Source organism: Podarcis muralis, chromosome 1, assembly GCF_964188315.1.
Source record: "Podarcis muralis chromosome 1, rPodMur119.hap1.1, whole genome shotgun sequence".
NCBI classification, from domain to species: Eukaryota; Metazoa; Chordata; class Lepidosauria; order Squamata; family Lacertidae; genus Podarcis; species Podarcis muralis.
In genome coordinates, this window is record NC_135655.1 from 67,910,612 (window position 1) to 67,928,091 (window position 17,480).

Below are 17,480 nucleotides of genomic sequence, written 5' to 3' on the forward strand. Positions count from 1 at the left end.
CACGATCTTATTTCCTCATACCTATGAGTGGTGTTTCTCTGTTCTGAGGTCTGCCAGAGCCAAGCTGAGCAAACAACTTCTGGATGGTGAGCTGCCAGCTCTCTCAAGAACTACAAGTCCTGGAGTTCTTGACCTGTTGCTCATATACCCTGTGCAGAGATAGGAGGAACCAAGAGGGAGTGGCATTTTAGTGGCAGCAGGAGGAACAAGAATCAATGAAATTAGGAGCATTAAGAACCAAGGGACAGTTCTACTGATAGGATTTTGTCCATCTGTCCAGGTCAGTAAGACTGGAGCCTGGATGACTGTTGTTACTTCAGCAACAAAGCAGCCCATACAAGGAGCTGATATGGAAGCTCAAGGCTCCACACCTGGCTCTTGGGTTAGCCCCTGATCTGAGCAGGCATTTCCTTGATTTCCCCCCTCCCAAGTAGCCTCACATACAATTAGCTTTGGCAATGACTCTAAAATGCTTACTTGGCTTCTTGTCTCCCCTGCTGCTGTGGCCCAGGGAGCTGATACAGGGACCAGAAGAGGAGCAGGGATATTCAAACCTGCTGGCTCCCCAAGGTTGTTGTCAATGTGCAGGGCTGCCACAGCCGCCGCCTCCTCTACTTGCTGCTCATCTGAAAGAACCTTGGGTCCAAGGTCTGGGCAAGGCTGGACCCTGACAGCTTTACAGAGCTGGGAGGGAGCATATTAGTTAGAAGTCTGGTCTTCAGAATGCATGGAATAACTGATGCTAGATCCCAGTCTTAGAGAGAGAGAGAGAGAGAGAGAGAGAGAGAGAGAGAGAGAGAGAGAGAGAGAGAGAGTAACACAGATTAGGCAATCGGAAACATAAGTAGAAGTACCTAAAGATCCTAGATGCACTGATAAACTGTTTTGCCAAATGCAAGAGCTCTTTTGGATCCATTGGCAATAACAACACATGTGGAAGGAAGTTCACTGCTTGTATAATAACACAGCATGAGCGAAATAAAACTACTTTCTCACTCTGTTATCAGAAGCCCAATAACAGAGACCCTCCAGCTGGCTAGCACCCTTCTGATTAGGGCCTAAGTCAAAGTTCCAGGGGCCAGGCCCCATCTAAGACATTTATATATTCTTCTAGATGCTTAGTGACCACCTGCTGCCTGGCCTAATATCTAAATTCCTCCCACCTGTTAAACTAGGGGGCCAGCATAGTTAATCAACTCTGCAACTGTAGCCTACTTGGCCCACATTACTTGGCCCACATGCTGCTGCTACTTACCCTGGAGCACAAAGAGTAAATCATTAAAGCCAACCAAAATCTCTTGCGGGTTCCAGAGGTGCCAATAAGCAGGCAAGAAGAATCATACAAACCAGTAGGTTTCCCCTACATTAACCTTCCAGTTTTTCCAAACAAACAAGGCCTTTAATGGGTGGTGTTAGAAGAAGGGGGCTCTGCTACCATTCTATACTGGGCCCAGAGTAACAATGCTTGGGCACTGGGCTGATTTCTATATGGAGAGGGATTATTAATAAAATGTATTTGACTTGTATTTGGGGGGAGGAGGAGTCTGGTCCTGGTTCTACCTTTTGCACTTTGATTCAGATACCAGAGGATTAATATTTTGTAGTAGTAAAAAGAGGCTGATTGCATTCCTAAAACCTCTCATATTTCTATATCCAATGAAAGTGAATGGGGAAAAGGACTAGGATATTGCTAAATCAGAGAATATGGATGCTCATTTGTGTGCACTTCCTCCTTCCTCCGGGATAGGGTGGGTTCTAAGAGATATGAGGTGGCATGCATAGCAAGATAGCATTTATATTCAGAGCCTGTGAGTTTAGACTTTGTCACTGTGAGCCTGTGCACCAAAAGAATAGGGAGGGAAATAATGCTTTGGGCTCCTTGCCATAAAAGCAGTCTCCATTTATCCCCATAACAGGCACAGGATAGATAGGAGATAAGATTTTTTTAAAAGGAATCACAATTCTCTACAGCAGCCTTTAGACACATTTGCAGGCAAATCAAAAAGAACATGAGAACATGAAGAAGATTAAGACACCGAAAGGCCAAAGTTTATACAACCCAGACCTTTCTTTCTGAGGACATTTTAATAGATTGGGTGGGATGGCTGGGAATATTTATGAGTCACTATTGAATGTGCTCCACCAGATCTGTATTGTGGCCTATCATTGAAAACACTTTGTAGTCCCCGGGCAAGTGGGGTGGACATTGGAAATTTGTCTGTGGCTTCCATTTTGTTTGATAGGTAAAACATAGGTAAAACATTTTAGAAACTGTGTTGCAATCACTTTAGCATCTGGCAGCAGTAGAGACGTAGCTTGGGGGGTGGGGGGCACTGGGCGCCACACCGTGGGGGGCGGCACTTACAGTGCCTGAGCCATGCATCTCTCTTGGGAGTGATGTGGTGGCTTGGGCACCTGCAGGCTCTGCGCTGCCCAAAAGGGCAGTGTGGGGCTTGCGTCTGCCTGCCCCTTCTGAGAGGGAGGCAGCAGACAGACTAGCTGCAGGCTCCATGCTGCTCAAAAAAGTAATGTGGACCTACAAGGTGCTGGAGCGGAATGGGGCTCGGGCACTGGGATTCTAGCATGCCCTGCCCCACAAGTGCATCACCCCATCCCCAGGGCACCTAAGCGGCCAGCTACACTGCTGGACAGCAGCAGGAGAGCTCAGGTGATGCATTACTTTAAATCAGGGGCGGGTAACTTTTTCCAGTCCTTTGTGGGAAACCCTCCAGGGGCTGCATGTTAAGGTAGCAGTAGATAAGGGAGTTGAGACCGGAGGCAAAGTTGGGCAGTGCAAAGCATTGCTGCTTGTCTTTTTGTACACTAGACTACAATCCAACCAGGCAAAAGTCTGGTTTCTACACATACAAACACACCCTTCCATCCACCATTCTTGGGAGTTGGAAGCTGGGCTGGCAATTGCTGCCATATTTCTCTACCTCTCTGCCAGGAAGAATCCTTTTCTCAGCTTGTTTATTGAAGGGAAGACATGCTTAACAAGATGGATGACCTCAGTGATTTGCTGATCTCAAAGTGACAGGCTGGAGTAGATCAGACGTGTGCCACACCCTCCAGATATTGATGGACTATAACTCCCATTATCCAAGGCCCATGCAGGCAGAGACTGATGGAAGCTGGAGTTCAAGCAGGTCTGGAGGGCACCATTTGCGTATTGCAACTATCCACATTTACCTGGGAGTAAATTGGACACGATGTGACTTACTCTGGAATAAATTGCACTGTGAGTATAGTTATGAAGGTGACAGTTTATGCCAACAATTACCCATCCTATGACCTGAGATTTGGTGCTTAATGAAAGACTAAAGGGTGGAAGGGGCTCAAGCGTAGCTGTATATACTATTTGAGTTTCATCCTCCACCTAGTAAGCACAGGAGGTATCGGAAATTTGAGCACCAGATACTGTAAGTGAACTTCCTCATTTACCTTAAAGGAATGTTAATTTCAGAGCTCTCCTGGGGCCATTAAAATGCTGGTATTGGAGCCAAAAAGGGGGGGAGGGGAAAAAACCCAATGTGTGTCATTGAAAACACAATTATAAAGGACAGCTGTGTGCACCTGGGTTTTTGACCCTGAAGAGCTTTGCAAAATGAAATGCCACAAAACCAGAAGCATCCCATGACAGCTTAATGGAATGGAGGCAAACAAAACCCACATATGATGGATTTTGAATTGCTGCTACAAATGGAGCATTACGGGACATCGCTCCAATTAATGAGCAGTTTGGTTCATTGGCACCAACTAAAACGACTTTCAAGAGGATATTTACTTAGGGTCAAAACTCATCCTGCTAACATGCTGCTTGAGTAAATGGTCTGTGTGATGGGAAGGATGAGTGATGGGAAGGAAATGCTATCATTTTGGGCACTCCGTGCAAGCTCCTGTGGAAATAGGGCAGCCACGGACCATCCCCCAAAAAGGGCCTGATGACTCCTCAGTGGGTTCTGTAGGACAACTGAATAATGGCTGAAAATAGAACTCATCTGGGCATCATCTAATAATGCAGCACTTGCTCTGAGCTGTGACATGCTAACCAAACATTAGAAGGTGGCTTACAGTCCATCCAAAAGGCATCTGTAGGACAAAGCAGAACTTCTGCTCTCCTCTTTAAGCCACTGTTGAATAAGCAGCATGCATCAGGCCTGGCGTGCCATCTTAATATCTGAAATACACTGTATATTTTGTTTGATATTGTGAGTTGGTAGTCTGGTTGTATTGTTATCCCACCCACACACACCCTTTTTATTTCCCTGAGCCATTGTATAGAGGCAGGACAGAAAATGCACTAACTATAGCCCTGTTCAAGCATTCAGATGGTGTTCAGTAAACACAGATAGGGAAGAGCCATAGCTCAATGGAAGAGCATCTGCAGTGCAGGCAGAAGATCCCAGGTTCAATGCCTGACCGCCCTGAAATCCTAGAAAGCTGCTGCTGCTGCTGCTGCTGCTCAGTGCAGACAATGCTGATCTAGATGAGCCAATGGTCTGACTCAGTATAAAGCAGCTTCCTATGTTCCTATGCCAGGTTCATGAGAACATCTGCAGGGAGACCCCATGCCTATAGAAAAGGTAGGATTCCCAATTATGCATGCGGACAAAGCGTGTGTGTGTGTGTGTGTGTGTGTGTGTGTGTGTGTGTGTGTGTGTTGAACAAGCTGATAAACTGCTTCACAGCCCAAATCCGTCAAAGCGGCACACAATGGGCTGAAAATGAAATAAAATAAAAAAATACAAGAAAGCCATTTCTATAAACTCTGAAACAATAAAGCCACTCCTACAAAGTCTAAAATCAATAATACCTTTTCTACAGATGTACAATTAATATATGGCTGGGTTGCCTTCCTAAACAAAACATCTTCAGTGGGAGGGGGCTAAAGGTCCTGACTTTCTAATTGCAGCTGGTAATTGAGTCCAGAGCGCTGGAGCTGCCAAGTGCCCAATTTCTAGTACAAGCTAAAGAACACCTCTGGGGCATGTGGCACTCACAACAGGGCCTCATCCGAGGAGTGCAGCTGCTGGGCAGAGATATAGGAATGGCACAGTCTCTTAGGTAACCTGGTCCCAAGTTCTTTAAGGCTTTAAATGAGAAAAGCAAAACCTTGATCTGTGCCCAATGGCATACAAATATACATGCAGAAGCTCCCTGGAAATCTAATGGTGCTACTCACCTATCACTAAGCATCTTCATGGAACACATTTTGTATGCCTGAACAGTAGAGTACACAGCTGTGCAGCACAATAGGCTCATAGCTTTTCACACAAAAGGCACGCAACAGGAGATTGACAAAGGGTATTCTAAGCTGTGCCCCTCCAGATGTTGCTGGACTACACTACCCATCATCCCTTGCCACTGGCCTCTATTACTGAGGCAAGACAACGGTCCAGCGCATCCACTGCCACATCTGCAGATGTAAAGGAGTAGAGTTGTATGTCATCAGGATATGAACTCCAAAACTCCAGATGAGATACAGGTAGTGACACTCCTATAGGATATCGGCCCTGTAGGAGCATCCTACAAATAGCATTCTTAGGGAGGAGGGAAGAAGAGAAGGTGGATCAGTGTGTAGCACTGTTTGCCTCAGGCAGCAAAGTGTCTTGAGCTGACTCTGAATTGCCCCTTGCAAAAGATCCCTATGAGACCATTAAAGCAGCTCTAGATCTACTGTGCAAGCACAACACTATTCTCAGGTTTTGCTGTAAGGAAGGAGCATTTTATGGGTTCGTGGGAGCCAGCAAGACCGTGAGAGTTTCATTTTATGGCATTATTACACCAGCTCAGTTTGAAGTGCCTCCCAGTGTCTGCTCCCCCAACAACAGGAGTTACAAGCTTAGAGGATGATGCACTTCATAGAAGAAGTACCTACTATTTTGTGGGGGTTTGGTGCTGATGTAGCACATTCTGTGCAACAATTGATGTCTCCTCCCTTCCCACCACTTTCTGTGCTGGTAATTTTAATACAGTGGTGCCTCGCAAGACGAAAATAATCTGTTCCGCGAGTCTCTTCGTCTAGCGGTTTTTTCGTCTTGCGAAGCAACCCTATTAGCGGCTTAGCGGATTAGCGCTATTAGCGGTTTAGCGGCTATTAAAGGCTTAGCAGCTTAGCAGCTAAAAGGCTATTAGCGGGCTTAGCAGCTTAGAAAAAGGGGGGGAGCGGAAAAAAATCGCAAGACTCGCAAGACGTATGTGTCTTGCAAAGCAAGCCCATAGGGAAATTCGTCTTGTGAAGCAACTCAAAAACGGAAAACCCTTTCGTCTAGCGGGTTTTTCGTCTTGCGAGGCATTCGTCTTGCGGGGCACCACTGTACGTTTGGGCTAACAACAAAATTCAGTTGACATTTTGCTTACAGGTGTTTGGTACACACCTGATTGCTGGCATTTCAATACAATGGTACCTTGGGTTACAGACGCTTCAGGTTACAGATGCCTCAGGTTACAGACTCCGCTAACCCAGAAATAGTATCTCGGGTTAAGAACTTTGCTTCAGGATGAGAACAGAAATTGTGCAGCAGCGGCGTGGCAGCAGTGGGAGGCCCCATTAGCTAAAGTGATGCTTCAGGTTAAGAACAGTTTCAGGTTAAGAACGGACCTCCAGAACGAATTAAGTTCTTAACCCGAGGTGCCACTGTATGCCAGTCACCTGCAAAAGCAGTCAGAAAGCTGACACCTGGAAACACATTTAGCCAGAGTGGCACAAACTCCTGTTTATGCTGAAGAAAGCAGTTCCAACTGCAAGACTTCTTACTGTACTATTGTAGTACTGAGAGAACTCGAAAGAACTATAGCTTTTTAAATAAGAGATTTAAAAACTTAAAAACAGATGTTTTCTTTACATTGTAAGAGACAGATGAGAAACTTTCTAATAATAAACAACCAAAAGGCATAAACTGCACATACATGGCGATGTTTTGTTGCTGTTGTTAGATACTTGGGATAATGCAGGTCTGAGCAAAGGGTGACATCCAGTGGATTGTCTCTTATCATTCCTCTCTTTGATGTTTTAAGCCTTCAGTCAGAGGCTTAATCATCCAACCCCAACCCCTATAAATTGTGTATACATAGAAGCATCAAAATTTTAAAGGTCGATACTCTCCTCACCTCCCCAATATGAAATTCAGGTAACAGAATCCCTAACCAGAGTTTATTTTCATACAATTGGAGCTGGCTTTCACAGGGTGCTATTGGGACAGGTGTTTATTGTGGAATCAGCGTTCTTCATACATAGGAGTTTTCATTATCCACATGACACTGTTGGCATTAAAATGCCAACCCTCCCCCCCCCCCCCCCTTTTGAAGCAGATTTAATCTTTGCATGCAAAATCCAGCGTGTTGGTTTTTTTAACCCACAACCAGTGCTTTTTTTTTCTAGATAAAAATGGTGTTGGTACTCACCAAGAAGTGGTTATAATAAGAGTTTGTTTTGGCACTGGCCATGGCACCAACCTCTCCAGCCGCCTTGCATGGTGGTCCCTTCCAATTTCGCATTTCCTCAAAGCCAAACAGCCTCCCTCCTGCCCTTCCTTGTATTACTTGGGGCTCTTGCTGCATGGGGTCTGGAATTGGGAGTGGATTCCCAGTTCTTTCCAGGTATAATTTGGCACTTTTTGAATTTGGTGCCTTTTTCTGTCCCCAGTCTGATTTCCTACATCTTTCTGGTTTGGAGTGTAATACTGAAGTGTCTAACAGTATTGAGAGCCAGTGTGGTGTAGTGGTTAAGAGCGGTAGTCACGTAATCTGGGGAACTGGGTTCGCGTCTCCGCTCCTCCACATGCAGCTGCTGGGTGACCTTGGGCCAGTCACACTTCTTTGAAGTCTCTCAGCCCCACACACCTCACAGAGTGTTTGTTGTGGGGGAGGAAGGGAAAGGAGAATGTTGGCCAAACTCTTCTTCTTCTAACAGAATGAACAGGGCATAGTTTTCCCATTCAGCACCCAACCATCAGTCAGTGTCATTGATTATAAATGGGACACAGCATATACAATTCTATTCCTTGGGCAGCCCTGGGAACCATTTACTGAAGAGAACCTCAACATGAATCCACAAATGGTGACCAACTCTTCCTTCTGGACATTGAGAACAAAGATTTGCCAAGTTTTCAGCAAACTGCAGGGAATTTGGAAGGAAGTGATTGTGAACTTGATGCTCAGCCTTTTCAGAAGGCAGAGGCAGCCAGGAAAATTCTCACAATTCCCCAAGTACAGTGAGCAGACTACTTTCCTTCCCATGAGCTCTAATCAAATGCCAGACAACTGAACGATGGGGAGATTCAGTAGTGGCCAAAAATAATGGCTATTTGTTTAATAATCGGAGCCAAAATTTGTGGACAATACTTCCTCAGGAAAGGAAGATGGTCAGCTGTCCACCTGTTGATTTACAGAACTGATGATAATCAGAACAATTAATAAAGTCTGGAGATGTACAGTAAGTAGCTTCCCCATTTATCCCAGCCAAGATACCTGTTGCTCACAAGAGGGGAAATTTCCTTGGAGAGTTTTTAGATTAGGGGATAAGTGAAGGATTAAAAAGAAAGTTGGCAAGATTCCCAGAGAATCTTATCGGCAAACATCATGTAGTAAAAGGTACAAGAGGATGAATTTAACACAGACATTAAAAAGCATGAAAATTGAAACTGAAACTGAAAATTATTGTTTTGGAGAAAAAGAAATGCAGTTTTGAAACACACTTGTTTTGTTTGGTGGAAAGAGAAATGGGGTAGCAGAAATAATATTAGATCATATTGGAAAATATTTCAGAGATGGATGCATGGGGGAAAATATGTACAGGATTATTAATGCTAATGGATTCTTCTTATGTTGTAAAAAAAAAGTCAAAATGCTGAAATGCATTTTTATCACTCAATTTTGTTACAATACACTGGGACACCAAACTGAAGAGTGACAAACCCCAAACATAACTGTTTGGATCCTAAATTGATCCTTCATTCCTATATGGAGAGAGGCTATTCCTGGATTATCTCGGTTTTGTGCAAGATTATCTCATACCACCCAACATTTTTCCAACACAAAACCAGGACACGCATTTTCTGGAACACGCTCCTGGGTGAGTCCTGTGACCCATGCTGCACTCTTGCCCCCTCCTAATGCGCTTTTTGGGGGCGAGAGCACAACATGAGAGCGTCACACCCAAAATGGCCACCAAGATCTTGTGTAGAAAAAACAGGATGTCCTGTTTTTTTCTGGGGCACCTGGAAGGTATGTTATCTCATTCTTACCATTTCAATACATTTCTTTTTAAAATTGATTTAAAATGTTTTTATCATCTTTCTAATCAAGGTGATTAACAATAAATTAAGGCCTAAAAACTTTTAGAACAACAAAATCAAACAAATCTAATCAGCAACAGGGAACTGTATGTTCTTCGGATATTTTGAAATGAGTTAGAAAATGTACTGTAAGATCAGACTCAGCCATGGATGACCACAGCAAGCAATATAATCTAAATGTTAATACAGTAGTGATGATAAAGCCAAGGTTTCACCCTTTTAATACTCCATTATTTCAGAGGAGAGAATATGTTTAAGTCTGTCCCATAGAACTCATGGAATCTAAGAAACTAAACCTTGGCTGCATTGTGCCCATATTGAAGCTCACCGACATAGGAAGAGTGTGGCCTGTGAAAAACAGCTGCTTTGAACATCCCTCTATTTTCTAGTATTCTACAAGAATCTGCATTCTTGTTTATACAGCAGTAAGACTACCAAATCCATGGTTCAGTGCAACTGCAAGCAAAATGTGCACATCTGAATCACGTCATTGACATTATTGATGGAATGACAATGAAAATGGAACTGACAAAAATTTAATAGGCTGACAGATTTTCCATGGAAATCCTCTTGGGAAACATGATTCCTAGAAAAGAGAGATATATTTTTAAAGGTTTAAAAATAAAATAAGAGAAGAAAGCTGTCAGAGAAGTAAAGAAGCAAGATGCCTGACTCACTTAGAAAAAGAAGGGAATTGTGCAGGTCTCAAACAGTCTCTCAGGAAATGCAAAACAGATTCATTCTTTTCCACCATGCATTCAGTAGTATAATTAAACGCAGGGTGAAAAACAAGGTAAAATCATCATTGGTACTAAGGAAAACTCATTAGCAACCAGAAAGGGGCAGCAGTCAGACAACAGCATTATTATTAATCGGGGACAAAACATCCATTCAATTCTCTGAAAAGTATAGCCCTACTACTAGAACGCTTCCCTTCAAATAATAACAATGAGTGGATGCTGCTAAAAGGCAGAAAGGCCTAGTGAAAAAATAACAATGCCAGTCAAGTAAGCATTCCCCCCTGGAGCACTTTGAAGAACAGAGTGAGTCACATTTTTAATCCTACTCTGAAGAAAACAAAGAAACCTAACAGGCATTTTGCAATTCGCGGGTGAAGTAGGGGAAAATCATGTCTTGTTCTCTATGACTGCAACATTTTTTTAAAAAAAACAAGTGTTTTTGTACCGAAAGGCTGGCAAATGAAGGTCAGATTCTTATATAACATTCTTCCGCCATTTAAAAAAGTATGTTGCGGGGGGGGGGGGCAGATGAAAATACTGGGTTGTGAGGCTAGTAATGATTTTACCACAATAAATCCAAATTTATTTTGGATTTGGGCATAATTCTTTTTTTCAAAGGGCTTTTCTATGGAGGAAAAACATATCAGATCAACCCTAAATTCTTTTATTTAGAGTTAGGATGCTATGCAACAGATTTCTTCTTAAAACCACTTGTAGGTTGTTAGGCTGAGAGAGTAACTGACCCAGTAAGCATGATGGCTACCATATTTTTCGCCCTATAGGACGCACTTTTCCCCCTCCAAACATGAAGGGGAAATGTGTGTGCGTCCTATGGGGCGAATGCAGGCTTTCCCTGAAGCCTGGAGAGCGAGAGGGGTTGGCGCGCACCGACCCCTCTCGCTCTCCAGGCTTCAGGAAGCTATCCGCAAGCCTTGGAAGCCCGCGGGAGGTCCCGCCGGCTCGCAAAGCTTGCGGGCAGCAGCCTGCAGCCCACAAGCTCAGGGGATAGTGGGGAGGCGGAGCGCCGCCACCCCGCTATTCCCCGACCTGATCTGAAGGCTGGCGGGGGGGGGAGAAGCAAGCTTACTTCTCTCCCCCCGCCAGCCCCACAAGCTCGGGGGATAGTGGGGAGGCGGAGCGCCGCCACCCCGCTATTCCCCGACCTGGTCTGGAGGCTGGCGGGGGGGGGGGTGAAGCAAGCTTGCTTCTCCCCATTGCCAGCCCCATAAGCTCGGTGGATAGCAGGAAGGCGGAGCACCATCACCCCGCTATTCCCCAACCTGGTCTGGAGGCTGGCAGGGGGGAGAAGCAAGCTTGCTTCTCCCCATCGCCAGCCCCATAAGCTCGGGGGATAGCGGGGAGGCGGAGCGCCGTCACCCCGCTATTCCCCGACCTGGTCTGGAGGCTGGCGGGGGGGGTGAAGCAAGCTTGCTTCTCCACATCGCCAGCCCCATAAGCTCGGGGGATAGCGGGGAGGCGGAGCGCCGTCACCCCTCTATTCCCCGACCTGATCTGAAGGCTGGCGGGGGGGGGGGAGAAGCAAGCTTGCTTCTCCCCATCGCCAGCCCCATAAGCTCGGCGGATAGCAGGGAGGCGGAGCGCCGTCACCCCGCTATTCCCCAACCTGATCTGGAGGCTGGCGGGGGGGAGAAGCAACCTTGCTTCTCCCCATCGCCAGCCCCATAAGCTTGGGGGACAGCGGGGCAAGCCACTGCCCCACGGAGGCTAGAGAGGCTGTCCCTGAAGGCAGAAGAGGGAGACGGAGCACTCCGTCTCCCTCTTCTAGCTTGGGGATGGCTGCGCAAACCTGGGGGGGGGAATTTTTTTTCTTTCTTGATTTCCCCCCCAAAAAGCTAGGTGCGTCCTATGGGCCGGTGCGTGTGCTGGTCCCAGGGGGGATAATAAATAGGAGGAATTGGACACGCCTCTTCTTCTGCTAGACAAGGCATCCCCTAGATTAAAAGCCCCAACTGCATTCCAAGCTAACCTAATTTGTTTGAAGGAGCATCAGGAATCATGTGATGGCCTCAGAGAACCCCAAAACATCTCTTTGAGACCGAGAGTGTATTCTCTAGACCCAAGTACCAAAAACCCCTCACGTACCAGAAGCCAAATGGCCAGGAGGAGGTACAATTCAGCTAGACCTCTCAACGTACATCCTTGGCTGTGAGACACCAGGAGCAGCTCAGAGCCAGGTTGGGGCTACCCAGACATTGGAAGGAGGCTGGCAGAGTTTGGATCTCCACCATCCCATATCAAGTGTTATTATCCCTGCGTTTAGGGTGGCAGTTGGACAATGAGTGACAGTCACCAGCTCAGTTGGCTTACAAATTCATGGAGGATAAGACTACCTTTGACTACAAGCCATGATGCCTGTGTTGAACCGCCATGGTTGGAGGTAGTACACCTCTATATGCTAGTTGCCACATGTTGGAAGAGTGCTGTTGCTCGCATGTTCTGATTGTGGGTTTCCCATAGGAATTTGGTTGGCCCCTGTGGAAACTGGCTATTGGGCTAGATGGGACTTTGGTCCAACATAGGAGTGCTGTTCTTATGTTCTTAACAAGAAATTATTACGCTGCTCATCTTTTAAATCATTGAAGTTGCAACCCACATGAAACCCAAGTTCATGTGCCTTTTTCCTGATTCCATGTGCAATTAGGTTTTCCAAATACATCTGGTTATTTGTTTTTCAATGTGAAGAAGTCTATGATAGTCTGAATCAATTATTTCCTCCCCTTTGACCCTCCCTCGAACAATCTGGAGGTAGTGACTTCATAATTTATGACACCGTGGAAGTGCCTATGATGTCAAAAATACCTCACTGCTGAGTTGATCTGAAAGAAAGGATAGACTGAGGAGAAAAGATAAATCCCGGCTGTGTGGTTGGCAAGAACAATCAGAGTGAAACATAACTGGGCGGTAAGCTAACCTAACACCCTTAAATCTGAATGGAAGTTTCTCCCTGTTTTCTGTTTCTCCACCACGATGCTTAATAATTATGTGCCACATGATCAAACTAATAGCTTTCTAGTCATCTAATTATTTTGATAATGACAGCTACAAAATATAGGGTTGGATCCAGGGCAGCTTCCTCCATTAGAGAGGGAGAGAGAGCTCTGGGAGCTAAGATGAGATATATTCTCTGCTATTTGATTTTCTATTTCTAACATTCATCCGGTAGGTATATCAAGGTGCACTTGAGCTAATTAGGAGAAATGCAAATTCGGGGAAAAAGTCATATGCAGTTTCCAGACATATGCAGGAAGAATCTGAATTAGAAATATCACAAAACAACTGACAGATCTTTGGACTTTTTGTGCAGATAGCAGATTGAAATGAAGTACAAATTACCATGTAAAACTGTATCAGGGCCAGCATGATCAAGCCTTTATTATTTATTATTTTTTGGCAGTTCTCGCCCTCCCCCCCCCTTCACCCTACCTGCCCTACCAATGACAATGAAAAGTACAGTCTTCTTTTTAATGCTGCCAACTGTGTTCTTTCCCCATCTTTGTCATTCCATCTTTAAAACGTACTTGGGAATTACGGTATTTACAGAGCCCCATGGAGATACGCAGCTGTGCAACTCCCATACAGATACAAGATTTCCTGTACTATCCTATACTGCATCGAGGCATAGCCCTTTGCACAGTGTGCAATAACTTATTGTTGCACCAAAGTCCAGAATAAAAATGTAAAGGACCCCTGACAGTTAAGTCCAATCGTGAACGACTCTGGGGTTGCGGCGCTCATCTGGCCGAGGGAGCAGACAGTTTTTCCAGGTCATGTGGCCAGCATGACTAAGCCGCTTCTGGCGAACCAGAGCAGCGCACGGAAACACCGTTTATCTTCCCGCTGAAGCAGTACCTATCTACTTGCACTTTGACGTGCTTTCAAACTGCTAGGTTGGCAGGAGCAGGGACTGAACAACGGGAGCTCACCCCGTCACGGGGATTTGAACCGCTGACCTTCTGATCGGCAAGTCCTAGGCTCTGTGGTTTAACCCACAGCGCCACCCACGTCCCTTGGCACCAAATATAGAGCTACTCGAAAACTAAATAGAGTACAGTTCAACTTCTGTGAAGGAGCATGAGTACTGCTGGTTTAAAACCCCACGGTAGGACAGGCTGAGGACAGCGAAGGATATAAGAAAACTAAGTTACAAAGATACTGAAGCAAGGGGATTCAAACCGTTGACCTTCCGATCAGCAAGCCCTAGGCTCAGTGGTTTAGACCACAGCGCCACCCACGTCCAAGTCCAGAATACAGGAGGGTTAATTTACAAAATCCAATTACCAATACAGCACTTGCTTGGATCAACTTTTGAAATGCAAAATGGAACCTCAACTGGGAGATAAGAAACTGCTTTTAGTATCTTTCATGTGCCTTTTCCTAAAAAGGCATATATAAAGCCACTGCCTTGCCTTTGTTTTTTTCTTTCCTTTTGATGGGTTGATTGAAATGCCAGCCTCTTGATTCCGACTGGGATTATGGAATGGGTTCCTGCTGCTGCTTGTGAATTATGGCACAGCCTCTATAGAATTATCTCAACATGAAAGCGCATTACCTTCTCATTTCTTAAACATAGCTGTGCCAAGCAAAATGCAGCCATTGTGGAAGGTTTCTGATCTCAGTCTTATCAGCAGGCTCCTATGTGAAATAAAAAGAGCATGCCTTTGGGCAGTGCTATGGTCTGAAAGGTGACATTAACACACCTTATAGCTTTTGCTGACAGCTACAATCTAACTGTCCCCATGCAAACTTAGCTAGTAACTGGACCTTCTAAAATAGCCCAGAAATGCGTGTTCCCGTTTCAGAATGGCTTCTAATATTATTAGAAAGAGGAGGAGGACAGTATTGTTAGAAATCACGGAAGAAACGAAAAAGTTTCTTAAGCAAGCGCCGGAACTATTTTTACCATTTGTGTGTGATGAGAAAAAAGAAATATATAAACAAGAATATGGTAGATTTTCAAGAAGAATGGAAAACTTGGCACTGGAAAGTTAGGAGACTATAGAGAAGTTAGGTTGGCCTTGCTGGAGTAATAGAAAAATCGGTTTGGGAGACAATAGGGTGGTAAAACGATGAATAGAAAAGGATGCAAACAGTGTTTGATGCATGTTATAGGATGGGAAAGTAGCATTTTAACCCATATGATGTACTTCCTCCTCCACTTTCAGTTCCAGATGCACATGGTGCTTTTACACTAGGCCTCGAAACTAACCCCGTTTGAAATTCTCTGCCCTCTGAGATCAGGCCAGCTCCCACTCATTGGGTTTTGGTAGCAGGTTCAAGGCTTCCTTGAGACCCTTCCCTCAAATGCCTGCTCCTTTCCACCTTGCCCCTGCTGACCAGTTCTCTGGCTCTCACTCCCCTCCTTCTTCCTTAGCCAGCAACTGCCTCACAAATACTGCTGGCTCCAGGGAAGACCTTGGTGATGGAGGAAGATTTCTCCTCAGTGGTGGCACAGAACCCCCACTAATCACCGGCCCCTTCCCCCAGACCCTTCTCCTCTTCCTCTGCCCACACTTCCCCTCTCTCATTGGGCTCCTGCCAGTCCCTGACATCGACTCCCACCGTGTTCAGTGGAGGTTACTTGCAAATATGCATACATAGGATTACAGACTAACAGATGATCCTGGCCCAGTTACATCACCCAACCCTTTCCTCTTACATTTTGTGGGGTAAAACAAAGAGTTTTGCTGATTCCAGCTGGTAGTAGTAAGAGCTCAGGAGCTCTGAGAAGCGGGGTGGAAGACGACTTAGCTTATATTATTTGGTAGACTCAAAAAAGCACCACACGTTCCCTGAGATTGTGGGCCCCTCCAGAGTGGTGGGCTTTTTTGGGCAGGTGTATTCTGTAACATGTTATTGACACAATAATAGGGCATTAGTGGTGAATTTATACTGGACCATCCACACATCATTCCATTTTATGAGTTGTTCTGCAACGCTTCCCGAACATTGTTGCATTATTGCTGTCTGGAGGAGCCCTCTTGTGCTGTAATGCAACAAAAACAGGACCAAAATAAATAAACTGGAATATTTGTAGTATAAAAGGGTACAGGATTTCAGCAAGAAGCTAAGGGTCATACGCTGACTGGGGAAAAAATCATTATGGCCTGAAACTTTTGCCGGTACAAACAGTATTGAAAGTGGGTTCATGTATAACCACTGTGATACCATCATAAGCACAAATCATCATGAATGTCCAATAAAAAGAACATCTGGAGGGGCTCTGTGTTCAGGCAGCCTGCTATTTTCTTTCAAATGCCTCTAGCATTTACCATTTATAGCCTTTTCCTTGTTGGCTAGTCCAGGAAATTCATCTCCTGTCCAGTCTAACAAGCAACTGACAGAAGCAAAATGATGCTGGTAGAGCAAAATAAGGAGAGTGTAGGCATTAATGGTTTTGATTACTTTGGCAGAAGGAGATGCATTTGTTGTCCAAAGGGACTGTAAAGCTTTTGCACGTTATGCTGCATGACACTCAACTACACAACATGCCAACATGATGAAACATCACATTTCCAGCGATTTACAGGACACCAATTGTCATCTTGAGAATCCACAATATCTCCTATAGCCTAAGACAGCAAATTGGTGTGGCATAAATGGGCAAATATGTCTTCACGCATTATATACAACCAGCAGAGAAGTGGATGGTGTTTGGCCCAAGGAATGTAGATCAAAGTTTCTCTCTCGTGCTTTTCCCATCCTTTCTCTACATGTCCTTTACAGTAATACTAACCTCTCTTCTCCTTTCTTTTTACTTCTCATTCCTATCCCCCCACCCACTGTTCCCCTTCCTTAACTTTTTACCCTGCTTCATGAACTATAGTACCTGCAAACTGAATGACAGACCTGCACAACTGGAAAGCTGTCAAGCTGGATGACTGCTACTAGGCATATATCCATTGTGGCCTGTTGGTTGCTGGTCAAGCCCCTTCACCCAGGCACTGACATTCCAGCCATGAGGCAAACACAAGATTCATTGGGCTACCATACACAGCTGTTAGGGTAGGGTACACTGGTGATTTCAAGTTGTACAAGCCTGTTCTACACCCAAGATGGCAGGTCTCCTCATTCACACTTACACACAGTCTGTCTATGTTCTCTCTCCCTCTCTCTCTCTCTCTCTCTCTCTCACACACACACACACACACAAAATAGGCATCAGGGCAGTTCTAGGCCATGGATTTATAGGATGCTAAATGCTATGGAAAACATATAATGGAGCCATTACTGCTTGTCAATCTTCATTTCACGAAGAGTAGCACATACAAAAACTGATGCCCTGCATCAGAAATGCACTTTTTGCTCCGTTTCAAAGACCACTGAATTACACTAAAAAAAACTCTAAAAATAAATAAATCTAGAAATAGAACCACAATGAATGCTGATTGCAAAGATGAATTCCAGTGCAATATATTAAATA

General features: G+C 45.0%; 1 long non-coding RNA gene across 1 annotated transcript in view; it reads right to left on the reverse strand.

Moving 5' to 3' along the window:
• Positions 1-17,480, reverse strand: part of LOC114597871 (uncharacterized) — a 114,596-nt gene that overhangs the window by 73,333 nt on the left and 23,783 nt on the right. The window contains exon 2 of the long non-coding RNA XR_013392645.1: positions 22-149. This is a non-coding gene — a long non-coding RNA (uncharacterized LOC114597871). The remainder of the gene's footprint in view (positions 1-21; positions 150-17,480) is intronic.